The sequence below is a fragment of the Oryx dammah genome, unplaced genomic scaffold (assembly GCF_014754425.2).
Source record: "Oryx dammah isolate SB20612 unplaced genomic scaffold, SCBI_Odam_1.1 HiC_scaffold_5, whole genome shotgun sequence".
Taxonomy (NCBI): domain Eukaryota; kingdom Metazoa; phylum Chordata; class Mammalia; order Artiodactyla; family Bovidae; genus Oryx; species Oryx dammah.
The window spans coordinates 59,472,879-59,500,509 of NW_024070189.1; the positions used below are offsets into that span (position 1 = coordinate 59,472,879).

General features: G+C 43.4%; 1 protein-coding gene across 4 annotated transcripts in view; it reads left to right on the plus strand.

The window, feature by feature from the left end:
• The first annotated feature begins 665 nt into the window (after positions 1 to 665).
• The window catches only part of SIL1 (SIL1 nucleotide exchange factor), a 258,878-nt gene continuing 231,912 nt past the window's right edge, over positions 666 to 27,631 (plus strand). The window contains exon 1 of one of the 4 annotated variants that reach the window (XM_040239989.1): positions 666 to 894. The gene's annotated coding sequence lies outside the window, so the exon portion shown is untranslated. Of the gene's footprint in view, positions 1,040 to 27,631 lie in introns of all 4 variants that reach the window. The other 3 variants (XM_040239987.1, XM_040239988.1, XM_040239990.1) reach the window with 3 other exon arrangements.

The following is a 27,631-nucleotide window of genomic DNA, read 5'->3' on the forward strand; positions in this document are numbered from 1 at the left end:
ATTGTCAATTCACACAATATGTAAGTATATAAAGTAGGTGACTTGCAGGTGCCCTATTCTGTATGAATTTTCTAAAATGACTATTGTTTGAGACTGAAAAGAGAGTGAAGTCGCTCAGGCGTGTCCAACTCTTTGGGACCCTATGGACTGTAGCCTACCAGGCTCCTCTGTCCCTGGGGATTCTCCAGGCAAGAATACTGGAGTGGGTTGCCATTTCCTTCACAAGGGGAATCTTCCCAGGGATAGACCCAGGGATAGAACCCGGGTCTCCCACATTGCAGGCAGACTCTTTACCCTCTGAGCCACCAGGGAAGCCCGTTTACTGCTTTATCCCAACTGAGTCACACCAGTTTGATTTTTTTCACTCCCTACCCCTCTGGTATCTTTCTTTTGTCTGAACCACGAGGCTTGCAGTCTCCTCGACCAGGCATTGAACCCATGCCCCTAGAGTGGAAGCACTGAATCTTAACCACTAGTTTCTTTCTGAGGATTTTTCCGCGAAGAAGAAGCTGTTGGGGAATCAGAGACGAAACTTCAAAGTTCTATTTCTCTCTGACTTAGAAGCAAACTGAACCCGCAAGTATCTCACACCGGCGGAAGGATACTGGGGTAAACATTCCCCAGGAAGTTCGCTCAGGCAGACGCTAGGGGGCGGGACTTAACAGAAGCGAGGGGGCGGGGCTAACAACTCCGAGTGCGGGAAAGGCTGTGGGACGCCGGTCGGCTGTTCTGGAAGGCGACAATTGGGTGAGGAGCCAAGTGACATAATAGCCGCGCTCTCACGGGTTCTGACGGTGGCCGTCGCGTCTGCGTACGGGGAGCTGGTTGCCGCAGCGGCCGCCTGGAATTGTGGGGATTGTGTCTGCCCCTGGGCTGCCGGGCGGGAAGCCGAAGGTAGGGGCAGTAAGGCCACCCGGCCCTGGGCCTGGGCTGGAGGCTCAGGGTCCTGCTCCGGTCTCGACCCGCCAGCGGCCCTGGCGCCTTCCCAGCACTGTTCGGGGTCCCTACACATCCCACCAGTGTCTCTGAAGCGGGGCGTGTAAGTGGGCTCTGGACTCCTCACTAGTTTCTGCAGACTTGGCCTCTCAGCCCAACGCTGCCTTCCCTATCTTTCCCACTCAGAACGTCTCCAGGACACCTGCTTGAATGCCAGGAGATGAGGCAGTGGGAGTCCGAGACAGGCTTTTGGCTTCTCATTTGTTTTAGTTTCCTTCCCTATTCTCTTCTCCCGGTCTCAGTTTCTTCATTTGTCCAGATGCTCCAGGGTTGACATTCTGGTGTTTCTTCACCATATGGAATTGAACGCTACCCGCGTTGTATTTCCACTTCTATCTTGTGTTTTCCTTTGCCCTAGGTAGATGAAATACTTGCCTGTAAAGTCAGAGTTAGAGACTTTGGTGTGTTTCAAATCACCAGAAGGTTGTGTTTATCTCTGGGCATTATTTTCAGGTGTGTTTCAAATCACCAGAAGGTTGTGCCTGTCCCTGGTGTGTTTCAAATCACCCAGAGGGTTGTGTTTATCTCTGGGCATTATTTTCAGGCATTTTGGATAAAGCGAGGCATGGGTACCTGCAGCTCTCCCTAGGTGGTTCTGATTCAGACGGTCCCGAAATCCTCGCTTTGAAATTCTCTGCTACAGAAATCAATAGAAAATCATTTGAACTATGAGCCACATGTGGGAAAAACAAGGTAATCAGGAAATACCCAGCACCTGCGAGGTTAGTGTGTGTGTGTGCGTGGGGGGGGGGGCAGTTCCTTTGCTCTAGAGGACCTAGAGGGCTGTTTGATACCTTAAAATAAAATATATGATTCATATGTAAGATTAGTTTTTTAAATAAATATTTTTAAATACTTGGCCTCGAACTCAAGTCCAGCTTGCTTTCCCACCTAAATCAGCAAACTTGTTTTGGGGATTTAGGAAGTTAGATTAAACCTAGACTAGGTAAGCAGGAAAAGAATGAATCCTTCATGTTTGCCAAGAGAATAAATTGATATTTAAAACACAATGTTTGTTTAGACAGTGTGGAAGATGTGTTTTGTATCTGTGTCTTTTTAGCTCTCAACCCACCCAAATTTCTTTTCCGATAAAATTATAGCCAGATTTGGAGATTGGATAGGATTTTGATGGGAGCTAGGACAGGAGGGTATCAGGATTGATATTTGTGTGGAATGGATCAGGACTTGGTCTGTGGCTTCAGTTGAGAACTTGGTCCTTGGGCTTTTTTCTAAATGGAATTAAAATTTTTTTTACTTATTTTTGGCTGTGCTTGGCTTTCATTGCTGCATGGCCTTTTTCTCTAGTTATGGAGAGTGGGGGCTGCTTTCTAGTTGTGGTGTGCCGGCTTCTCATTGTTGTGGCTTTTCTTGTTGTGGAGCAGGGACTCTAGGGGCTTGGACTTCAGTAGTTGAGCCACGTGGGTCTAGAACACAGCCTCAGTAGTTATGGTGCACTTGGGCTTAGTTGCCCTGCAGCAGGTAGAATCTTCCTGGACCGGGGATGGAACTCATATCTCCTGCACTAGCTGGTGGATTCTTTACCACTGAGCCACTAGGGAAGCTCGGCCCTTGGGTTTTTAAGGTGTTGCCATATCAGACTTATTTTTACTGTTCTTTTGGGTGTTTAGTGGATTTAATCTGCAGATTAATACATGTGCTGTTCAGATGAAATTGACAATAGATAAGACTTACTGCCCCCATTTTACAGATGGTGAGAATGGGTAGTATGTTGAGATGTGGTAGCGCAGGAATGAGGTTTGTCCTCTGATTCTTGCTCTCTTCCTCTTGCCTGATGTCTTTGAATGCCAGCTATTACTTTTCTGCAGAGGCCAGTTTTGAGCCCTGGTGTGTTTTGTTGACCGGAGAAAAGAATAATTAAAAAACTGCAAAGTAACAAAATGGCTTTAAAATAAGCATGCCAGAACTTAATTCTCAGTGAGTAGTGTTCTCTTTTAGAATGGCATGTGTAAGTGGTGGAGGTTGAGGGTAACATCCTGATAATGACCTTTTGTTTTTTTCTTTTTTGCCTCCATACTCAGCTTGTGGGATCTTAGTTTCCCAACCAGGAATCAAACCTGCGTCGGAAGTGTAGAGTCTTAATCACTGGACCTCCAGGGAAGTCCCATTAAAAAGAATTTTTTTTGATATGGCCTTTGTACAAAACAGTTTTGAAAATCCATCTTGAAATTGTCAGAGATGTTTTTGAACCATATGAGAGATCAGTTTCATTAATACATGACACCATACAGTTGCTGCTGTTCTTTTTTTTTTAAACTACAAGTGGCATGGTTAGGCAACCTATCATGTGACCTCAGATGAATTAACAGTTCATTTGAAGTGGACCTAGTGGAAATGTGAGGTTTTTTTCTTTTTGGATGGGGGTGAGCATGTTGCATGGCGTGTGGGATCTTAGTTCCCCACGAGGGATTGAACCTGGGCCCTTGGCTGTGAAATCATGGAGTCTTCCCCACTGGACTGTTAGGGAATTCCCTGAACATGACTTTTGATTCTATCACTTATTAGGAATATGACCTCTAACAAGTTATTTCACTTCTAAGGCTTGGTTTTCTAGTGGATAAAAATGGGAATAATACTTTGAAGAGTAGTTAAATGAGGTAGTACATATGAAGCTTTTGGGACACAGGAATGCAGTCACTGCATCCTCAATAAAGATTTGCTATTAATGAAAATATTCAAAAAGACAAGAGAGTTTGTAAAGGCAAGTTGTACCTTTTTCCAAATAGGCGGATGCCTTTTAATTGTCATTTTATTATTTTTGTAGATTCATGCTCTGACCTTCTCATCCTGCCTCCTGTCTTTTTTTTTTCCATTCATTTTCTATCCTTTCCTGAGTGACGCTGTGCAGTGGAGGCTGTCTGCCAGTCTCTTGGAGTAAGCCTCTTTTCACGAGAGCTAATCTGAACATTCTTACAGTGCCAGCCCCTTGGTTGTGGATTCCTGGGGATTTTTTTGTGGGGCCTCAGCTGGTGTTTGGATCATGCTCTGTAGCACAGTCATCTCTAACTCCTGGATTTGGAGTCAGTTTGGAGACCTGTTCTTGTGAGCTAATCTTTTCTCTTTCTGAGCGAAGATGAATGCTTTATCCTTCTCTGAGTAGGCTTTAAGCTGCAAGTCTTAGTCTTCTGCAGTACAGAGCTTCTTACTTTAATTGTATGTGGTGTAAGGAAGGAATATCCTTCCCTCTTCTTCATTTACTTCCACCAAGGGTTTTACTGCCAAGTAGGGAAGGAGGATGGCTGGTTGTCATTCAGGTGAGGTGGTGGGTGACCCCTGATGACCAGCTTCAACAATAATTGAATTTGTCTTTGGAATAAAAACATCATAAAAGAGGGAAGCTACTCAGGACACATGTGGAGAACCTGCCAGAATTTTCCTGATTTGTGAAGAGTTTACATCTGGCATCCTCACTTGTGCAATTTTCTACCTTGGAGACAGAATCCAGGAGCAACTGAGCTATATTTAGCCCAGACTGATGGACAAGGGTGTGGTTGTGTTGGCTGGTCATGTCTGCCCTCATTCTCCTAATAGGGTCCTAGGAACAATTTGAGGCCTTGAGAAGTAACTTAGTCCATTATGGGCTGCTATAATAGAACACCGTAGATTGGGTGGTTTAAATAACACACACTTACTTCCTGCAGTTCTGGAGGCTGGAAGTGAAAGATTGCTGCTGCTGCTGCTAAGTCATGGAAGTCAAAGATTAGGGTGCCAATATGATCAGGCTCTTTTGGAAATTGGGTTGTCTCTTTGGACATCTAATCCGATGTCTCTCAACTTTTTGTTCGTTAGCACCTTTTGAGACATTTTTCCCCTTAATTGCCCCTTTGCCTTTAATCAATGGAATTTTAATACAACAAATATACTGTGTATCTGTTTATTTACTGTGGTCCAAAGGGCCACAGCTGTTGTAATATCTAAGATTTTTTTTCTTACTCAGGAATCAATTTTCACCCCTTGGGGGTGATTTTGCCTCATTGAGAATGCATGGTCTTATCCTATATTATCTCACTAATATAGTCATCAAGGCTCATTTTTTTAATTTTTAATTTTTTATTGGGATATAACCAATTAACAGAGAAGGCAGTAGCAACCCACTCCAGTACTTTTGCCTGGAAAATCCCATGGATGGAGGAGCCTGGTGGGCTGCAGTCCATGGAGTCGCTAAGAGTTGGACACGACTGAGCGACTCCACTCTCACTTTTCACTTTCATGCATTGGAAAAGGAAATGGCAACCCACTCCAGTATTCTTGCCTGGAAAATCCCATGGATGGAGGAGCCTGGTGGGCTGCAGTCCATGGGGTCGTTAAGAGTTGGACACGACTGAGCAACTTCACTCTCACTTTTCACTTTCATGCATTGGAAAAGGAAATGGCAACCCACTCCAGTGTTCTTGTCTGGAGAATCCCAGGGACGGTGGAGCTGGTGGGCTGCCATCTATGGGGTTGCATAGAGTCGGACACGACTGAAGTGACTTAGCAGCAGCATGTTTATTTTTTGCTTATTGCTATTCTTAATAATTCAGAGCAAAAGTTGTTTGTCCCTTTCTGAAGTTATTCTGTATTGTCTGCTTCAAAGCCTAATGATGTTAAGGGAGTTGGAGAAGAAATGGAATATGAGTGGAGGTAGGAGGGATATTTTTATCTGGACTTCTCCAAATAGGCTGGAATTGAGTATATTCTCTACTGTTTTTATTTTCTTCCAAATCTTAAGAGTTTTCAGGTACTGCACTTGCCATTTGTTTCTCTAGTGCCTCCTTGGCTTTTATTTATCACAGCTGAGCGCAGATGTTCTTGGACTGAAAATTGAGTAGTGCCTGTTCAGCCCATGTCACATGTCAAATTCACAGAGAAATGGGAAGGGGTACGTTTCTGAGGTCTGCTTGCTGGCTGTGTCTTGACTGAAAGCATTCTTGATTATGCCTTTTAATTACCACTTACTGTCATCACAGGTAGAGGAACATACAGCAGTCAGTGAATTGATCCATGTCTTGCCAGTTCCCTTCTGCAAGTTGTCTGCCCTTTCTGTCTTGTGAGAGAGAGGAGTTCTAGAAAGTGGAAGATGAGAAATGCATCCCAAAGGTCTGATGAGGAAGGCTGATGCCAGTGGACTTTTAAATGGATATTTCTTTACATTTGTGAATACTTTCATGCTTATGCCTCTTATCTCTGTGAGGCTCCCAAGGAGGTAGCATCCATCTGACCAAACTGTGGAAAACTAGCAGGCTTCAGTTCATAAAGTAGGACAATCAATACAAACATTGATTGATCATGCTTTGAGCCCAGGGAGTAGTAGACATTGGAAGCATAAGAGCCCAACTCCTTAGCAAGGAGTTTGATATTGATTTTGTGACCCTCTGCATGTCATACTCATGGGATTTTGATTTAGATTATATTCACTCATGGGATTTGATTTCGATTATAGTCAGTCTAAATTCACATCATTTCTGTACTGGAAGAGATCATCCTAGGAGGTCTTTATATCAATTTCATTGCAAACATCAGGATTGAGTCTGGTTCAAATTCAAGGGATGGCTCTTTGTGATTCCTTGGGTGAGTAGAGAGTCAGAAGGTACCCTTCTAGTTCTGTCATCACCCAGTGCTTCAGTTTTACTTTTGATGGGTTCCTATTTTACTGATGAAATGAGCTTCAGGCACATGAAATGGGCCATATACCTTTTTTAGGGCCACCAGCATATTAGTGGCAGAGCTGAGACTCAAGCCAGAGGGCTTGCAGAAGATGGCCGTAGAAGTTGTTGGAATTATTTAGAACCTTGTAAAGATGCAAGATGTAATTGCAGTTAAAAATCCCTATGGAAGGAGAAGGCCTTGCCTCCATTGACTGCCTTGTTCATTATCTTACAACTCTCACAGGTGAGGTTTTTGGGTGTAATGCCGATTTTTCTCCTAGAAATAGATTTTAAGTTTCCACTTGTTTTAGAAACAATAAAGTAGTGCCCAGGCCAGACTGCTGTGTGTTCTATGAAGAATGGAGCCACTGAAGCAGTGGACCTTATTTTGTGACCCAAGCAAACCTTTAAAACATTTCTAAAAGAAAAGGTGAAGGAATGGATGGTATGTCACAGTGGTTTAAACCACTCAGGGGTCCAGTGTTCATAGGAGCATTATTTACAATAGCCAAGACATGGAACCTAAGTGTCCCAATAATAGATGAATGGAGAAAGTAGAAGTGGTAAATATATTCAATGGAATACTACTCAGCCATAAAAAAGAAATAATGGCATTTGCAGCAATATGGATGGATCTAGAGATTCAGTTCAGTTCGGTTCAGTTGCTCAGTCGTGTCCGACTCTTTGCGACCCCATGAATCGCAGCACGCCAGGCCTCCCTGTTCATCACCATCTCCCGGAGTTCACTCAGACTCATGTCCATCGAGTCCGTGATGCCATCCAGCCATCTCATCCTTGGTCGTCCCTTTCTCCTCCTGCCCCTAATCCCTCCCAGCATCAGGGTCTTTTCCAATGAGTCAACTCTTCTCATGAGGTGGCCAAAGTCCTGGAGTTTCAGCTTTAGCATCATTCCTTCCAAAGAAATCCCAGGGTTGATCTCCTTCAGAATGGACTGGTTGGATCTCCTTGCAGTCCAAGGGACTCTCAAGAGACTTCTCCAACACCACAGTTCAAAAGCATCAATTCTTCGGCACTCAGCCTTCTTCACAGTCCAACTCTCACATCCATACATGACCACAGGAAAAACCATAGCCTTGACTAGACGGATCTTTGTTGGCAAAGTAATGTCTCTGCTTTTGAATATACTGTCTAGGTTGGTCATAACTTTTCTTCCAAGGAGTAAGCGTCTTTTAATTTCATGGCTGCAGTCACCATCTGTAGTGATTTTGGAGCTAAAAAAAATAAAGTCTGACACTGTTTCCACTGTTTCCCCGTCTATTTCCCATGAAGTGATGGGACCGGATGCCATGATCTTCGTTTTCTGAGATTATCATACTAAATAAAGGAAATCAGATAAAGACAAATACCATATAATGTCACCTATATGTGAAATCTAAAAGAAGTGATACAAATGAACTTATTTACAAAATGAAAACACAGAAATAGAAAATAAATTTATGTTTACCGAAGGGGAAAGAAGAGGAGGGATAAATTAGTTTGGAATTAACAGGTATGCACTACTGTATATATAACAGATGAACAACAAGGACCTACTGTATAGTACAGGGATCTATATTCAATATCTTGTAATAACCTGTTAATATAATGGAGGCACTTCCCTGGCTGTCCATTGGTTAAGACTGTGCTTTCACTGTAGGGGGCTTGGGTTCTATCCCTGGTTGGGGAACTAAGCTGTTGCATGCCATGCATATATATATGCAATATATATTCTTTGTGCTTAGTCTCTTAGTGATCCCATGGATTGTAGCCCACCACGCTTCTCTGTCCATGGGGATTCTCCAGTCAAGAATACTGGAGTGTGTTGCCATGCCCTCCTCCAGGGGATCTTCCCAATCCTGGGATCGAACCCAGCTCTCCCACATTGCAGGCGAAATCTTTATCTGAGCCACCAGGGAAGCCCATGTTCTTTATATATATATCTTTATAGTATATGTTTATATATATTCTTTATATATACTCTAATATATATAAATTATATACATAATATATATAAACTATATATAAAGTCCATATATAGACTATATATTCTTTATACTATAAAGAATATATATAATGAATATACTTTATATGTTATATATTTATACGTATAATGTAAATATATATTTTTTATATATGTATATATTCTTTATCTGAATCATTGCTATATACCTGAAACTAACACAGCATTGTAAATTAACTATTGTTGTTGCTTGTTTAGTCACTAAGTAGTGTCTGACTCTTTATGACTCCATGGATTTCTGCATGCCAGGCTTCCCTGTCCTTCACTATCTCCCAGAGTTTGCTCAGTTTCATGTCCATTGAGTCAGTGATGCTATCTATTTCATCCTCTGACGCTCTCTTCTCCTTTTGCCTTCAGTCTTTCCCAGCATCAGGGTCTTTTCCAGTGAGTCAACTCTTTGCAGCAGGTGGCCAAAGTCCTTCCAATGAATATTCAGGGTTGATTTCCTTTAGGATTGCCTAGCTTGATCTTGCTGTCCAAGGGACTCTCAGGAGTCTACTCCAGTACTGCAATTCAAAAGCATCGATCGTTAAGCACTCAGCCTTCTTTATGTCCCAACTATCACATCTGTAGATGACAACTGGAAAAACCATAGCTTTGACGAGACAGACTTTTGTTGGCAAGGTGATGTTCCTGCTTTTTAATATGCTGTCTGGGTTTGTTATAGCTCTTCTTCCAAGGAGCAAGTGTCTTTTAATTTCTTGGCTGCAATCATAGTAAGCAGTGATTTTGGAACCGAAGAAAATAATATGTCACTGCTTCCACTTTTTCCGCTTCTATTGGCCATGAATTAATGGGACTAGATGCCATGATCTTAGTTTTTTGAATACTGAGTTTTAAGCCAGCTTTTTCACTCTCCTCTTTGACCCTCATCAAGAGGCTCTTTAGTTCCTCTTCACTTTCTGCCATTAGAGTGGGATCATTTGCATATCTGAAGTTGTTGATATTTCTCCTGGCAATCTTGATTCCAGCTTGTGATTCATCCAACCTGGCATTTCACATATGTACTCTGCATATAAGTTAAATAAACAAAGTGACAGTGTACAGCCTTGTCATATTCCTTTCTCAAATTTGAACCAGTCAGTAGTTCCATGTAAGGTTCTAACTTTTGCTTCTTGACCTGCATACAGGTTTCTTAGTCTGATAGTCCCACCTCTTTAAGAATTTTCCACACTTTTTTTGGGATCCACACAGTCAAAGGCTTTAGCATAGTCAGTGAAGCAGAAGTAGATATTTTTCTGTAATTTTCTTGCTTTTTCTATGATCCAACGGATGCTGGCTATTTCATCTCTGGTTCCTCTGCCTTTTCTAAATCCAGCTTGTATATCTGGAGGTTCTTGGTTCACGTACTGCTGAAGCCTAGCATGAAGGATTTTGAGCATTACCTTGCTAGCATGTGAAATGAGCACAATTATACAGTAATTTGAACCTTCTTTGGCATTGCCTTTCTTTGGAATTGGAATGAAAACTGACCTTTTCCAGTCCTGTGGCCAGTGCTGAGTTTTCCAAATTTGCCGATATACTGAGTGCAGCACTTTAACAGCATCATCTTTTAGGATTTGAAGTATCTCAGCTGGAATTCCATCACCTCCACTATCTTTGTTTGTAGTAGTGCTTTCTAAGGCCCACTTGACTTTACACTCCAGAATGTCTGGCTCTAGGTGAGTGACCATACTACTGTGGTTATCCATGTCATTAAGACCTTTTTTATGTAGTTTTTCTGTATATTCTTGCCATGTCTTCTTAATCTTTTCTGCTTCTGTTAGGTCCTTACCATTTCTGTCTTTTATTATGCCTGTCCTTGCATGAAATGTTCCCTTAATATCTCCAATTTTCTTGAAGAGATCTCTAGTCTTTCCCATTCTATTGTTTTCCTTTGCTTCTTTGCATTGTTCACTTAAGAAGGCCTTCTTATCTCTCCTTGCTATTCTCTGGAACTCTGCATTCAGTTGGGTTTATCTTTCCCTTTCTCCCTTGCTTTTCACTTCTCTTCTTTCATCAGCTATTTGTAAAGCCTCCTCAGTCAACCCTTCATAGATCACAGTGTTGTCATGGTGAAGGGACTTGCATAACTGAATGAAACTATATGACATGCTGTGCAGGGCCACCCAAGATGGACAGGTCATAATGGAGAGTTCTGACAAAACGTAATCTTCTGGAGGTGGGAATGGCAAACCAATCCAGTATTCTTGGAAAAAGCAAAGATATAAGACACCAGAAGATGATCTCCCCTGGCTCAGGTCAGAAGGTGTCCAATATGCTACTGGGGAACTACAATTTAATTAAAGCCCCACTTATGGATCAGCTCACTTGGTTTCTTAATCTTCTGTTGTTAGATTTCAGATTGTTAACAAGATGCTCTAAGCCTTGATTTCATGATCTATAGAATGGTAATAGTAATAGCTACTTTTGTAGCTGTCTTGAGAATTGAGAATTGTAGAAACTGCATTCACTGGCACAGTGTAAGTGCTCTGTATATTATTATCAATAATGACAGCAACAACAGTTTCCAGTTCCTGACCTGGTTAGAGGATAAATTATGCTGACTGTTCAAGTGTGATCTTAACCATCACATCATTGTCTTTGTTGGCTGGTTTATTATTCCTGTCGGTCACGTTGATCATGCTCATGCTGAATAACTAAAAGTTGTGAACAGCAAAGCACTTTGCAGCTTCTTTGCCACCTCCATCCTTATTTGGCTTAGTTCTCACCTTTTTGAGGCTCCCTCTACTGGCTACCCCAGTCAAGGGGCATCTGACATGGTGATTTTAATGAAGCAGGGTTGGCTGGTCCAGAGCCTGCCTGCTGCCCTCTGAGACAATGTGTTCTCCTGGTCTCTGGCCTTTTCAGCCACACATGAAGCAGTTAGCTCATTAAGGGAACGTTGACTTCTGTCATGGCTTTTTTCTGATTTGTATGCCCATTTCTGGGCTTCTGTGAGGTCAGAGAGGCATAGTCAATTACACTGACCTGGATTTTGTGCTCAAGTTGGCTCTCTTTTGCTTTGAGATTTGCAACTGGTTCAGTATAGCAGTGAGAGAGGAAGTGAGGGAAAAGCCCCTGAAGCTACTAACCGGCCCCGCCCCCATTTTATTGATTTCAAGCTGAGTTTTAAAAAATTCTGACATGATGATAACTACTGCCTGTGCCTTACTTCTGAATCAAACAAATAGGGTTAAACCTCATTATTTAGGGGCAAGACCAGTCTGCATAGGTAGAAAAACAGAAATCGAGTGTTTTCATGAATTGCTGTATGGCAAAAACTATCACGATATTATAAAGTAATTATCTTCCAATTAAAGCAAATAAATAAGCCTGACTACCGCACACACACCCGCACACACAAAATGTTTGCAAAGATGCCATTGTCTTAAAATTTGGGGCAGGCTTCTGCTGTGTCTTTCTCATCCTGTCTTACTGCTTCCTCTGTTTCCTGGAACTGCACCTGAGTTTGTTTTTTTAAACATTTTATTTTGTATTGAGGTATAGCTGATTAACAATGATGTGATAGTTTCAGGTGAACAGCAGAGGTATTCAGCGATACATAGACGTGTATCCATTTCCCCCCATGCACCTGGGTTTTTATAGGAGTCTCCACTTATCTCCTCCTTTGGCTCCCTCCAGGACATTGTGTACCACTGCTGTTAGGATCTTGCGAAATACATTTCTGATTGGAGAACACTCATGTTTTAGAAGATTTCAGTGGCACCTACTGGCTGCTAAATGAATTCCCTGTGTATCAGTTGTCCTGGTGTTCGTGCCCGTCACAGTGTATCCCTGTCCTATCACTTTAATGATATCCTCTGTCATTACATACGAGTACTGTTTGCTCCTGATACACTGATCTGTGTGGTCCTTGAAGCATTCTGCATGTTTCTCTCAGCCAGTTCTTTTGTCTGGAGTACTCTCTCCTTAGTTTCCTACTTTATTCTGCAGATCCACCTTCTTCACTGGGCCTTGCCTAGTACCTCCTCATCTGTATCTCCATAGCAACACTTTGACTATAGAGTTCAGCATAGTTTATCCTGGTTTGTTGTTTTGTCTCTTATTGTATGAGCTTCCCAAGGACATGGGCATATACTTTATTTTGTCTCCAGTCTAATGCTGTGTAACATGGACACTAATTTATAAATGCTTATTGTATGAGTGAATACATGAATGCCTGAAAAATGATTAGCAGTTCTGTTCAAATCCCAGTTCTTCCCAGAAACATTCCTTGATCCCTAATCATAGTGAGTCTGGCACACTCAACTCCCAGAGCCCTTTGTGTCTGAAACATTCTGATTCTTTAGAGTCAGTCTTCCCACCTTGATTAGAAATTCTTGGAGGCCACAAATTGCATCCCTCATTTTTCTTTGTGTACCCAGCCCCCAGCACAATTCCTGGCATACAGAGGGTCCTGGCATACAGAGGGTGTTTAATACACGCTTTTGAATCTAAGAGTCCAGCCATTTGGTCAGTCGCTGTGCCTACCAGTTGATCAGCCTTCTGTTAATCACTGGCCAGGGGTCTCCAACTTAGACATGTTCCCAGGGCCAGGTTGGAAACTGTGAGGCAACAAGAAGTGTTGGGCTGTCAAGTTGGGGTGCTTATGTACTCTGTGTACAGGGAACAGCTACTTCTCAGTCCATTTTTGCCACAGGTGAGTATGGCTTTAGTGGCCTCTTCAGCTCATATTACAAGAGAAGCTAGAAATTCAGATTCTAGGACTACCAAAGTGCACATGTGGTCCAGATTTGACCTATTCCTATTCTTTTGTGACCTTTGGGTTGAAGCTGAAATTTCCCAGCCACAAATTTTCTTTGTGGAAGAAGAAAGGGAGGGGAGGACATAAACTGAGGGAGCTTTTTAGGGAGTTTTGGTGAAAGCCTAGCTTTGACTGAGAGTATCCTGTAATTTTCTATGGATAGTGAGTTGCTCTCTTGGGCTGAGTGCTATAGAGACCATGTATAGTTTGGGCTTCATCCTCTCGTATTCCCCAGAAAGATGGTATCCGAGGGACTTTTGTGATTTTTGCTCTTTTTGTCCAGCCTCAGCTGATATAGGTTTGATGGTGGTTCTTGCCTCTGTTGACTTCTAAGGGCCTGGTGGTCAGGCTGGTACAGAGACCATTCCTGTTAAAGGCTTCCCTGAGAAGGGATGAGCGAGTACAACCAAAAGGGAAATATACTGAACAAATCAATGCCTAAATGTCGGCCAAGGGGCAAAGCAGTATAATAGCCGGAAGGAAATCTGTACCTCTGTGGAGCCTCTTGCAGGCCCATATCGTGTCCCCTGGCTGTCCTGTTCTGCACACAGTCTCTAAGGGCGCCTGGCAGTGCTTACTGCTCGGTGTTACTTCTGGGTCTGAAAGTGTCACCACCAGTGGTCTCCCCATCTGTGGCAGAAAGTAGGTGATGGAATATCTGCAAGAATATATGGGGAACTGAAAAGAGTGGTTGTCTTTGGTGAGAGCCCCTGCATGGCTGGAGAGTGGGAGAAGAAGGGAGCCTGACTTTTCACTGTGGACTTTTGTGTGCTTTCTCTGATCTGAACTGTGCACGTATATTGTTATTTTTTAGTGTACCTGAGCAAACCCAAGTGTGAGCTCCTTTTCAGATTCTCTGTTGTCACTTTCTTCTTGAAGCGTGTGTTTCTCTGTAAACACCTGGACCCAGTCCCTGTAGATTGTCTCTCAGAGGTGGCAGCCTCATCTCTCTGTTCTCCTCATGTCTTTTAGGGTTTTTCACTTAGGGGTCTTTAGAATGACAGTCAGGCTTAAAGTACGTTCAACATTTTACTATTTTTAAAGGGCTTTCAGATAACATTATTTTATCTGATCCTTAAAACATTCCTGCTTTCTAGAGGTGAAAAATTGAGGTTTGGAGAATCTAAGTGACTTACTTGGGGCCATACAGCTGGTCAGGATAGAGCTGTGGCTGATCTGGGTAGCCATACTTCACATTCGTGCACCTCACTCTAAGTTCTATGGCAGTGAAGTTGTCTTTTCTTTTTGGAATTCCCTTAGCGGTTTCTAGAGATGTTTCAGTTAGGGCCGGGGTGGAGCTGTGGTGTTTTCTCTTTCCTCTTTCTAGTCTTTCCCTCTTTAGGACTCTCAGTTACGTAGACCTGTCTTTTCTGGGGAAAAAAAGGGGTCAGAAGTAGGTTTCTCCATTTTCTACATAGGGTAAATTAAGGCTCCATACAGGCAGTACTTTTTAGGGAAGCTTGAATTGACAGTCTGGTTTCCTATTCTTTGCTGAATATTATTGCTGCTATTAGGCAGAGGGCTGTGTTTCCAGGTTACAAATCTTTTTGGCGAAGAAGTAAATGTGGAATAGAATTGGAAGGACCCATGTAGTCCTTGGATATAATTTAATGCTCTATATCCCACAGAGAGTAAACATTGTAAAGTGTGCAAGATGGGTTTGGATTAATATCCTGACAACATATGGTTTGGCATGTAGGGCACTCCTGGGAGACCCTCCTCACTGTACACAGCCCGCCTTTGCTGGGTGGCCCCTTTCCACAGGTCTTCCCAGCAGCTGTTATGCACCTGGGTAAATTGTCAGCTTCCCTAAGCACTGAAAAAAATTTTTTAGCTGATGAAAGCCCTATACAGGAGGCAAAAGAAACAGACAACCCTGAGAGACAGTGTGTTCTAGTACTTCTTAGTTTCCCCTGAGTTTGCCCAGGGTATTCACTTCCTTTAGAAACACTGGCTGATCATCATCACTGGGCTCTTCAGAATACGGTATTGAAAATCATCTTACCCTTTCCACTCTGTTTCCCCTGGAGTCATGGTGTGGAAAGTCTCTGGAAGCTCCAGAGAGGCAGTGAGCACCATGGAAGGAAGTCTCAACTATTCCTAAGCATTAAGCAAAAATCTTTGACATTTTGCTTTTTCTATTCTTACTTAAATCAGAATTAGGTTGCCATCAAAGAGGATTCTGTGCATTAATGACGCCACTCAGAGTGGGAGAGGCTCCTGGTACCTCCTTTGTAGTATCTGAAGAGAGCTTGTTGGGGGCATGTGGAGATCATGCTCAGGTTATCTTCTCCTCACCTAGCCCTAACCTGTGCTATGCCAAAGAGAGTTGTCGTAGAGATATATACCAGCTGATGGCTTAGTCAGGGCCTCACTGGTTGGCAGCTTTGTAGGTCTGGAAACTCAGCTAGTTCATCCAGGTTTAAGTCTCGGTGGGGACTTAAAGCATGTGAAATTCATGAGACCATCGAGCTACAGTCTCAGTTAACTAATTAATTCTAAGAAGCATGATTGCCAAGTTGATTGGTGAGGGCAGGTAGGAGCATTGTCTCTACTACAGGAAAGGTGAGCTGGGAGCCAAGTCAGCTCTGGAGGAAGGCAAGGTGAAGTAGGGTGGAAAGCTCTTGTCTGTAGATGGATATACCCAGATTCAAACCGTATCCTATCTGTGAGACATCTGAGATGAGTTATTTAACCTTTGCTCCAATTTCTTCATTTGTAACCAGCTCCCGGTGGCTACCCCCCTCCCCTGCCAACTTCCCTCAGATTTTCAGATATGTATGTAGTAAGCACTCAGTGAAGACTGTCTTATTTATTTCCCTGTCTCCTTCCCTCTACTCTTCTTTCCTTCCAGCCTTGTTCTTCTAGGGCTATGTCTATATTCCGACCAAAATACACTTGTCAGTCTGTTAGGGCACCAGGGATGCATTGGAGAGTGATTCACTTTGATTCTTTAGCTTCCCTTTTACGTATCCTTTGCAGATCAGTCTTTCTTTTACCACAGATTACGGTAGGAACAACTAGATTCTAACTCTTCTGTCTGTTTCAACCTAATAAGTCTTTCTAGTTACCATTGAATCTATAGTTCTTTGCCAAGCACCCACTATGGGTTAGGTACTGCTTGGCCATGAGAATATAGTGGTGAGTGAGACAGAAACACCTTTCCAAACCCCCTCCTCAGATGGGTTACTTCTGTGGATGACTGGTCTTGTGCTTATTTTTGTTGCTTCATCCTAACTTCCTTTTGAGAGGGCAGTCTTCTCCCTTGACCTAGGAGACAGTGCCCCTTTGTGTTGCCTGGGCCTTGCCTGCTGGCTTGCTTGCTCCTAAGTGATGAGGGTAGCAAGCTGAGGCTGAAGGAGAAAGCCCTGTGGGCTATTACTGCCTCGGCCACACATGTCCCAAAGGCTTGCACTTGGCACTCCTGAATGTTCCTTTTCTCCCTGCACACAGATTATAGTGTTCATGGGTAATTTAAATTCAAATAACCTTCCGCCTCCTCTCCTCCTTAAAAAAAAAAAAAAAAGAGCCCTGTGTATTACAGGTTAGAGAACAAAGAGGGGCAGCCTGGGTCTCCTGGTAGGGTTTGTTATATCATGTTTTTTATGCAGCCTGGCTATGGCTTGCCTTTTCTTTAGTAAGGCTAATGTGTAATTCAGGCATCCTGATATTCTTCAGTCATAGAATCTCACATCTTTCTCTACCTTGTTTGTTATATATAGTGTGACATATAGTCATACACACACACACACACACACACACACACGGTGTGTTAGGGGTTTTGACTGACAGCTGACAGGAAGTGGAACTTGATTCTTCACTTTGGACTATATGCTGCATCCTGGCCCTTAGTGGTTCCTGCATAAAGAAATAAAGAATGCCCAGTAGCCAGGTTGATGGACTTCTTAGCTTCAAAATAGAGGCCTGAAGATAGCTCTCTGTTCCCTCTTGCTCTTTCTGTTGCCAATATACCAGGAGTTGCCAGGAAGTGTATACAGGGAGCAGGCAGAATGGCTCTCTGGGAACCGTTTATTTGAGAGCCCCTAGTGGAGAAGTGCATTTTCCTCTCCTCCTCCTCTTGCTGCGGTGTGTAGCACTGTGACTTGGTACTGCTTGTCCCTCTGCTATACTGAGGTCTGTTGTGACTCCTCTGGCCCTGTAGGGATTTTCAGCAATAAATTGCTTGCTGCTTGGTGTTTCCCCCAAACTCAATCACCTTTCTAGGGATAGGGGAGTGTGTCAACAATTAGGGACCTAGCAGAGCCTCTGTTTCTTACACTGTGACCACTGGAAATACAGTGGTTGAGCCTACATGAGCCATGCTTCCCACTGCTTCTGGGGTTGGGCATTTGCTGCAGTTGGATTTAGCTTTAAGAGTCACGCTAGAGGCTTGCTTGGAAAGAGGGAGCACTGAATAATTATTGCTTATGTACCAGTTAAACCTATCAGCCAGCAGATGTCAAGTGCAGGAAAAAGGTGCAATAATGTTATTGTAATGGCATAATAGTTATCATAATAATCAACTGGCATAGCATTTGATAAGAGGCAGATCCTGTAATGAGTTCAAGGGAAGGGTTAATCTTCAAATACAGCACAGTGAATTGGTGCTTAACCTTGTAAGAGATGCCTTGTTGATGCAAGTGATTCAGGTACTGATTTGTTCCCCCCTCTCTCAGTAGCTAGAGGAGCTATGGAAACTTCCTGCAGGTACTGTCTTTTTCATGGTGTGATGGAGCATACACCATCCTTTTATTTAAGTTTTACCATCCTAGCGCCCAGCAGCAATGGGTTTATTCCTATAGGTTCATTTGGAATTTTCAGAAAATCCAGCCTTATTTTCTTAGCTACAGTTGATGACCTCTACTCCCTGCAGTGAACTGTGTTCCATACCTAGGGGTGGTGGTGTACCTCTTTTATGTGTACATGCTAATTGTGGTGGGCTGTGCTTGCAGAAGACGGCCTCTCCTCACCCAGAGAGCTTGCTGGAACTGCATTCCCATGTGGTTAGAAAGGTGGTGGTGAAGGGGTGAGGAGCAGAACTGGTCTCACAGAGGACCCACAAAGGCAGCACTGGGGTGGGAGAAAAGAGTGTTTGGATTCAGGCAGACCTGGGTTTGCACCTGACCTTGCCACTCACTAGCTGTTGGAGAAGTTATTTAACTTTGCTGAGCCTACGTCCCTGTCTTTGTGCTCATCTGTGTCTCATTCGTTCTTCACTACGAGCCCTGTCTCTGAAGTAACTATCACTATGCCTGCCACTGAGTAGAGCTCAGTGAATACTGCTTCCCCCAGCCCACTCCCACCTGCCTGTCCTAAAGTGTAGAAGGGCAGGGACAATACCCTTCTGCTTCCAAAGGGAATTTTGGCCACAATTGGAGATTAATAGGTGAGTTTCTTCAGGCCCTGGTGTTGCTTCTCTGAACCACAACCTGTAGGCCTCCTTTGGAGCTGACTCATCGAGAAGACTTTTGATATTTAATGTTTGGGTGCATCTCTGCTTTATCCAGGGAGTAAAACAAGGGGTTTAAAAATCACTTCGGGGAACAGTATCCCTACTTCTGCCTCAGTCCCCTGTCACTGTGCTCCTTTCCCCTCTTTTGTTTGTGTGGGTCACTTGGGAGCACTGCCTGCCTTGGGAAATGCTTGTTTCTTACAGAAGCTGCTCCTTGAGTCTCTTTACTGGGTAAAAGTTATTGTGTGTCTGTTTTGGCTGCATCATATGGCACTGGGGATCTTAGTTCCCTGAGGGAAAATCGAACCTGTGCCCCCAGCAGAGGAAGCGTGGAATTTTAATCACTAGACCACCAGAGAAGTCCCAGGGTTATTGTATTTCTATATGCCTGGGCCTTTGCTGTGGACTTTTATTTTGAGTACTTCTAGTACTCAAACAAGTATACTCAGACAAGGTGATATCTTTTTTGACTGTTTTTGGCTGTAGGCCAGCTTGGAGAAAGGCAGGATACAGAAAGTAACTTTTGGAAGAAATTTGGGAAAGAGGAGGGGGAAGGGGAAGAATAGTTTAAGGTCACAAGAGGAGAATAGCTTCTCTAAGCAGAACCATTTTGTTTTGGACAGAGCTTCATTTTCCTTCTCTCTGAATTTTTCTTTCAGTCAATAGACACACAAATAGCCTCTATTACATTCCAGACACTGTGGTTATCCCTTTTATATACTTATCAACAAGTCAGATATAGTTCCTCTTCAGAGTGTTGATGAATATAGACATTAATCAAATTATAATCTCATACATAAATGTGAAATTATGATTATAATGAGTGTGTGGAAAGAAGGGAATGTGGTACCATGAGAATATTTGGCAGGGATTTGACTTGATCCTGGGTTTAAGAGGGTATCAGGGAAAGCTTTGTTAAGGGAGTGATTTTTGAGTTGTGAAGAACAAGCGGATGTTTACTAAGCGAAGTGACATGAGGTTGATGGGCATTTCCGGCTGCGGACCTAACTTTTACAAAGCCTCCTGGGGGCATGGTGGGGAGGAAAGAAACGTGACTTCTGTGGGGAGCTGAAACAAAATGTGGCCAGAGGACAGAGAGTGAGAGGAGATAGGCGCAGGGTCAGGTTGGAGGGGGTGGCAAGGACAGGCCTGTTCAGCATGGCAGGGCATTTAGATTGTACTAGAAGAGCTGGGTGGAGAAGGCAATGGCACTCCACTCCAGTACTCTTGCCTGGAAAATCCCATGGACGGAGGAGCCTGGTAGGCTGCAGTCCATGGGGTCGCGAAGAGTCGGGCACGACTGAGCGACTTCACTTTCATGCATTGGAGAAGGCAGTGGCAACCCACTCCAATGTTCTTGCCTGGAGAATCCCAGGGACGGGGGAGCCTGGTGGGCTGCCATCTCTGGGTCACACAGAGTTGGACATGACTAAAGCGACTTAGCAACAGCAGCAGAAAAGCTGGGAGACCTTTGGAGGGTTGTTAGTCGTGGTGGTGAGATGATTGAATTTGCAATATGAACAGATCATTCTGTTAGATGGTACATTAGATGCATTTTGATGACAGTGAGAGTGAAAATTAGAGAAGGAACATTACTATAATGGGTTGCTTTTTTTCCTTCAGTCAACTGAATGGTAATGTTGATATCGACCCTATGACATGTTGCCTTATTCCTCCTGAGTCAAGTCTTCTCTTTGTGCCTACTGTCAGTGTGTTGTTAGGGCCACCTGGTCATTCAGCAGACATTTTGGCTCAGAGTGTTGGCATTTGGCATTTTGTTATCGTCCCAGAAAAAGACCTGGAGGTTTCATGCCTGTCACTTGTTAACATGTGACAGCAACAACGCACGTTGTAGCCTGTTGACTCGCCATCTCTGTTGGCTGTCACTAACTGGAAGGGCTATGCCTTTCACCTTGGACCGCTTAAGCCACTGACATGGGTATCTTCCTGAAATGTGATGTGCCAAGTTAGCAAAGCCAGCACCTGCGGTTTGTGTACTGCTCACTTCTGGGTGATGTTGATGTGCACATGTCCTTTCTTGGCAGCAGCCAGTGTCTGGAGGGCTGGAAATGGGTTGTCGTCCTTCTTCCCACTGTGTCGCCAGGAAGACTAAGAGGCAGGGGGGACCCATGGTATAAGAAGCCGGGGTCAGTGTCACATGCTGTCAGACCAAGTGTTAGATGCGTGGCAGGTGCTTCCAGACCCTAAATCAGAGCCTGTCCTCAGCAGTGCTGTGGCCTCGGCCACTGCTCCTCATTCACTCAGCTGGAAGGCCACGCTCGTATAGTGGTTAGGAGCATGACTCTTGGAATTGAGCAGACGTTAGCTGGAATCTCTGCTTAACTACTTAGAAGCTGTGTGATCTTGGACAAGTTACTTCACTTCCCTGACTCATAGTTTTCTTATCTCTAACTGGGAGATAATGATAGATTTCCACCTCACGGGGGAGTTGTTGTGAAGTATCAGTGAGAATGTATGAAAGGTGGGTAGCTTCTTCACAGCCTAAATGATGAATAAACGGTGGTTATGATTGTTGTCATGGTTTATTTGGCTGATTTTGTTAGTCTTGCATGTCTGGTATATACTGGACTCCTTGCTGGGTGTGGCATAAAGATGTCCTGCCTTTGAGGTACTCAGTTTTGTGGTAACTTTTTCTGCTGTTTGTCACCTTCTGTATGGTCATGCTTCAATAAAACAGAGTCTCCTGGAGAGGATCCCGGTCAGATGCCCACTTGGTGATGCTTTGTCTTCCTGTGGGCCTCTTCCTCCTCCTGTGGCCCCTGGCCTCCAATGTGCCTTGACTCCTGTTTGCTCCTGGCTTGGGGGTAGGAGCGATCCGCTCCTGGTGAGGTGTAGCCCTGCTTCTTGCTGGGACTGCACCATCTGGAGCAGCCCTCTCTTTTTGTTGCCTTGTGAGTTTCCATTTCTGGTAGTGAACACATCCTTGGGCTCTTTTGTTTGTTTCTTAAACAGCCTATTGTTGCTGCTACTCTTCCTTTGTGAAATGCAGTGTAAGGTGGTTGACATAAAAGAGACCATGAAAAATAACATGGGTTGTATTTTCTGTAAAGGTTTGTTCAGTACCAAATTGGGTAAAATAAAATACTCCCCAGTGGTCTTGGGGTTGGGGAGGGGAATGATCTTTGTAATGGGATTGTATTTGGTGGAGGTGTTGGGGAAAGTTAATTTGATTTATTTGATTTCCTGCGGGGGTGGAAGTGAGGGTAAGGGAAGGTCAGAGCCTTTCACATTCTCTGAATTGGAGCCTTTGTTGGCTGAGGAGGTGAGGTATGTTGGTCTAGAGTGTTTAGAGCTGGAGTGCAGGCCTGGCCTGTGCCTGTGCTTTCTTCCTCATTCATGGGAGTAGGGGTGCCACAGTGAGTTTGTATGCCCCTTCATTCACTCATCGTTTAGTAAGCTGCGTGCACTGTGTTCTCTAGGGAGAAAGAGAATTCCACTTCTGCTGATTGATAAATTCTTTGTCCCTGTCCTGGTACTTCTGTGACAGTTTCCTCATCTGAATAAGGTATACTGATATCCACCTGCTGGGACAGTTAGGATGAAATGAGATAATGTATATCATCGCCTGATGTGTGGTAGGTGCCCAGTGAGTGAGGAGGATTATAGTACCTTCAAAGAACTCAAACCCCATCAAGCAGAGAGGCCATAGGTTCTGAGAAAGGCTGGCTGAGGGCACAGACCAGTGAGAATGGATTTGGTTTGTTAGGGAAGGTTCCTGGGGAAGATACTTGGAGTCAGGCCCCAGTCTTTCCTCATTGGGGAATATGAGAAACTGCTTCAGTTGGAAGAGAAGCAATAGTCAGAAGGTTTGTGTGGTTACCTGAAAGAACTGTTGTTTTTTCCCCTACCCCCAAACAGGAAGGGGTTGGAATCATTAGAGCAAAGTGGCTGGGGGCCCTGGCTCTTTCTGGTCAGATTGACCTGGGTTCCAGCTGTGGCTCTGTTTTGTACATGCTGTATGGTTTTGGGCAAGTCACTTCCCCTTTCTGAACTTCGGTGCCCTCATCTGTAAAGTGGAAATGACGATATCTATTCATAGTGTTGGTTGAGGATTGAATGAAAATAATGCATGTAAAGCAGTTAGCAAAGTGCCCTTGACATAGTACACATTCAGTGACTTGTATACTTCTTGGGAAATGAAACTCTTCAAAATTTCTGGGGCCAGGTAAACGTTCTGTAAAGTCAGTCTATATCCTGGAAAAAGTTACCGGCTTTCCGCAGTAAGTTCTTAAGGAGAACGTAGCTCCCCTGCCTTCAGTTTCTGTCGGCTTACCATCATACTGAGAATTATATCCAAACTCCTACCCTGCTTATTGGCCTTTATCGAGCAGATCTCCCTCTGCCTGAATTGGCGGCCACGTTTCCTGCACTCTCTCCCTCATTCTCTGTGTTCTGGCCACTCTAACATTTCTGCTCCTCACATAGGGGACCTTTGCTCCCTTTGTACCCTCTGGCTGGAATACTCTTCCCTCATGTTCTCTCCATTGACTCCTTGTCATTCAGGTCTCAGTTCTGCCATTACTTAAGAGAGAGGCCCTTCCATTTGTCTGGTATTAAGTAACTTCTCACATCATGGTAACATAGGTATCTGATATTTTTCTCATTTTCTTCTTGTTGACTCTTTTCCCTCCACCAGAATGTAAGTTTGTTGTTGTTGTTCAGTTGCTCAGTTGTACGACTCCGAGACCCCATGGACAGCAGCACGCCAGGCTTTCCTGTCCTTCACTGTCTTCTGGAGCTTGCTCAAACTCATGTCCGTTGAGTCAGTGATGCTATCCAACCATCTTGTCCTCTGTCATCCCTTCTCCTCCTGCCTTCAGTCTTTCTCAGAATCAGGGTCTTTTCTAATGAGCTGGCTCTTTGCATCAGGTGGCCAAAGTATTGGAGCTTCAGTTTCAGCGTCAGTCCTTCCAGTGAATATTCGGGATTGATCTCCTTTAGGATGGACTGGTTGGATCTCCTTGCAGTCCAAGGGACTCTCAAGAGTCTTCTCCAGCACCACAGTTCAAAAAGCATCAATTCTTTGGCGCTCATCCTTCTTTATGGTCCAACTCTTATATCCATACATGACTACTGGAAAAACCATAGCTTTGACTATATGGACCTTTGTGAGCAAAGTAATGTGTCTGCTTTTTAACACACTGTCTAGGTTGGTCATAGCTTTTCTTCCAAGGAGCAAGCATCTTTTAATTTCATGGCTGCAGTCACCATCTGCAGTGATTTTGGAACCCAAGAAAATAAAGTCTGTCATTGTTTCCATTGTTTCCCCACCTGTTTGCCATGAAGTAATGGGACTGGATGCCATGATCTTCGTTTTTTGAATGTAGAGTTTTAAGCCAGCTTTTTCACTCTCCTCTTTCACTTTCATCAAGAGGCTCTTTAGTTCCTCTTCACTTTCTGCCATAAGGGTGGTGTCACCTGCATATCTGAGGTTGTTGATATTTCTCCCAGCAATCTTGATTCCAGCTTGTGCTTCATCCCTCCCAGCATTTTGCATTATGTACTCTGGATATAAGTTAAATAAGCAGGGTGACAAGATACACCCTTGACATTCCTCTTTCCCAGTTTTGAACCAGTCTGTTGTTCCATGTCTGGTTCTAACTGTTGCTTCTTGACCTGCATACTGGTTTCTCAGGAGGCAGGTCAGGTGGTTTGGTATTCCCATCTCTGTCAGAATTTTCCACAGTTTATTGTGATCCACACAGTCAAAGGCTTTGGCATAGTCAAGAAAGCAGAAATAGATGTTTTTCTGGAACTCTCTTGCTTTTTCCATGATCCAGCGGATGTTGGCAATTTGATCTCTGGTTCCTCAAACTTTTCTAAATATAGCTTGAACATCTGGAAGTTCTTGGTTCACATACTGTTGAAGCCTGGCTTGGAGAATTTTGAGCATTATTTTGCTAGTGTGTGAACGGAGTGCAATTGTGTGGTGGTTTGAGCATTCTTTGGCATTGCCCTTCTTTGGTATTGGAATGAAAACTGACCTTTTCCAGTCCTGTGGCCACTGATGTTTTCCAAATTTGCTGGCATATTGTGTGCAGCACTTTCACAGCATCATCTTTTAGGATTTGAAATAGGTTAGCTGGAATTCCATCACCTCCACTAGCTTTGTTCTTAGTGATGCTTCCTAAGACCCACTTGACTTTACACTCCAGGATGTCTGGCTCTAGGTGAGTGATCACACCATTGTGGTTATCTGGGTCATTAAGATCTTTTTTGTATAGTTCTTCATGTATTCCTACCACCTCTTCTTAATCTCTTCTGCTTCTGTTAGGTCCATACCATTTCTGTCGTTTATTGTGTCTATCTTTGCCTGAAATGTTCCCTTGGTATCTTTAATTTTCTTGAAGAGATCTCTAGTCTTTCCCATTCTGTTGTTTTCCTTTATGTCTTTGCATTGATCACTGAGGAAGGCTTTATTATCTCTCCTTGCTATTCTTTGGAACTCTGCATTCAGATGAGAACAGCTGCTGTCAGTCATGTGCACAGTTGTATTTCCAGTGGTAAGAACAGTTCCTGGCATATAGTAATAGATGATCAAACAGCATTTATTGAATGAATGAGCTTGTGAATGAGAATGGATTTTGTTATTACGCTGACTGGGTACACAGGTGCTTGTGTTTATACCGCTTTGTTTCCAAAGTAAATGTAATCAAGGTGATTTTCTTTCTTGTTCATTACTTATTAAGTGTCTTCCCACTTCCCCTCAACCATTAATTGGAACCTTCTAGAGGGAGGCTGTTTTTCTCTGGCTTCATTTTATGTGGCTTTGTTTCTTCCTGGCATTTTGTTATTGGAAAGAGGAGTTTGTAGTTATTGGGCTTTGGGCATTGATTTTTAGATTTTCTGTTACAAGGAAGCAGGCTTTAGTGCATTTGCTTGGAATAAAAACAAACACAGACACTTGCCAGGATGGCGACTTTATCTCACTCTGATTTTCTGCGGAGAATTTTTGCAGTACTACCTAAGTACTTAACCAGGGGTATTAGACAAGAATTAACAAATCAGCGGTGGCCAGAGAGATACAAGTTCACAGAATGTGAATAAGTAGCAGGTGGAACAGTCAGGGAATATTGCTTTTTTTTCTTTCTGACAGTGTCCTGTTTTTTTTTTTTTTTTTGGTGGCAATTATTAGTGATATGAGAGAGACCTGGACCAGTTAACTGTTTCCCTTGTAGATGGCCTGTAGCCTGTGGAGCTGTGGGGACTGTGGGCTCAGTGCTGGTGTGCCCACCTGGTAAGTCCTAGGCAGTCCTGCTTTGCTTTGCTAAGAATGCTCTCCAAGCTCCTAGAGTAAGAAAGGAGCAGGAATCCAGTCATCTTTGTAAATGTTTGAGTCCTAAATGTTACTAGTGCTCAAAGATTTAGAGTGCTCCTGGACTTAGAGAATGAAATCATAGGCATGAACATGAGCAGGAAAGGGTGTCTGGAGTGGAGTAAGCCAGCAGACATGGGCTTAAATCCCAGAAAGGTCCTGTGTTTATTGAGAACGGTAGCCCTATAAGTACTGGTCTCTATTCATTTCCAAGACTCCCTTTCTCCCAGCTAAAGCTGCCTTTCTTTCTCCTTGTCTCTAAGTACATGGTTATCTTACCTTGCTTTAGATATTGTTGACTCTTCACTATTTATAAAGCTCAGAAAAGGAAGACATTGGAAGGAAGACTTTGTTAGTTCTCTCCTTTGTTTATTTTCCTTCTTTGAAGGACTTAGACTTGTGGTTGATTCGGGGTATTTGGTCACACTTGTTACTACTAAGTCAGTATCTTAACTTGCTCTCATTACTGATCATCCTCTATCCATCTGGGGTAATCTTTATGTTTAAATTTATTTAGAAGTCCACTTTTAGTGAATTCCTCTTTACCTTTTTTTTTTTGTTGTTGTTGTTTTGATGCAAGAATTTCAGCTGTATGTCAGCAAGACAAGTATTTGAAGATTCTGGTACCAAAAGGTAGTTTTTCTCTGGGTTGAGAAATCATTATTACTCCTCAATTCTTTCACCTCTCCCTTCAGTCTTTTCTGAGCTAAATGGTGATCTCTGTTCCTTTAATCTTCTCTCATTTGCTCTATATCCTGGTCCTCCTGTTGTTTCCACAATTCTTGTTCAAAGGAGTATTTTTTTTTATAGAATTTTAACAGCTTTCTTCTGGCCAGGATTGTAGGTAACACGTTAGGCTCCGTCTCCTTTTCCCCCAGGCTATATAAGGGTTGTATGTGTGCATGTGATTGTAGAAATGTGGTTGGGACCGGCAAAATGCACTGATACCCTCTCCCACCCCAGGTTCCCTGTCATCCATAGTCCTGAACCATTTAAAGGTGCATCAGCCAGTGAGTCCCCAGGCTAGGGGTGGTAATGATGGCCTGTATCAGATAGCTTATCAGGCTACCTATTTCTTTCTTTTTTTAGATTGAGGTTTTTTTTTTGGTTGTTGTTGTTGTTTGGTTAAAAAGTAAACCAACTCATATCTCTCTTTATTTTGATTTGCATTGATTGTCTGTCCTTAAATCCCAAGTGAGAACTTCATTAAAACTAGTTGCCAGTCTTTGTGTTCACAAGGATTTGGAGGGTCAGGCCTCCAGTCCTTCTTCACCTGTGTATCTGATAGAATAATCAACCGCTGTGTACACTGCTCTCAAATGTCTCTCCTCTCTTACACATGCATGCATGCACACACATGAACACATTCTTTTTTCTGAGGAATGGACACTTCTCTAAGAGGAATCCATCTTGTTTCATGCAAATAACCTCCATT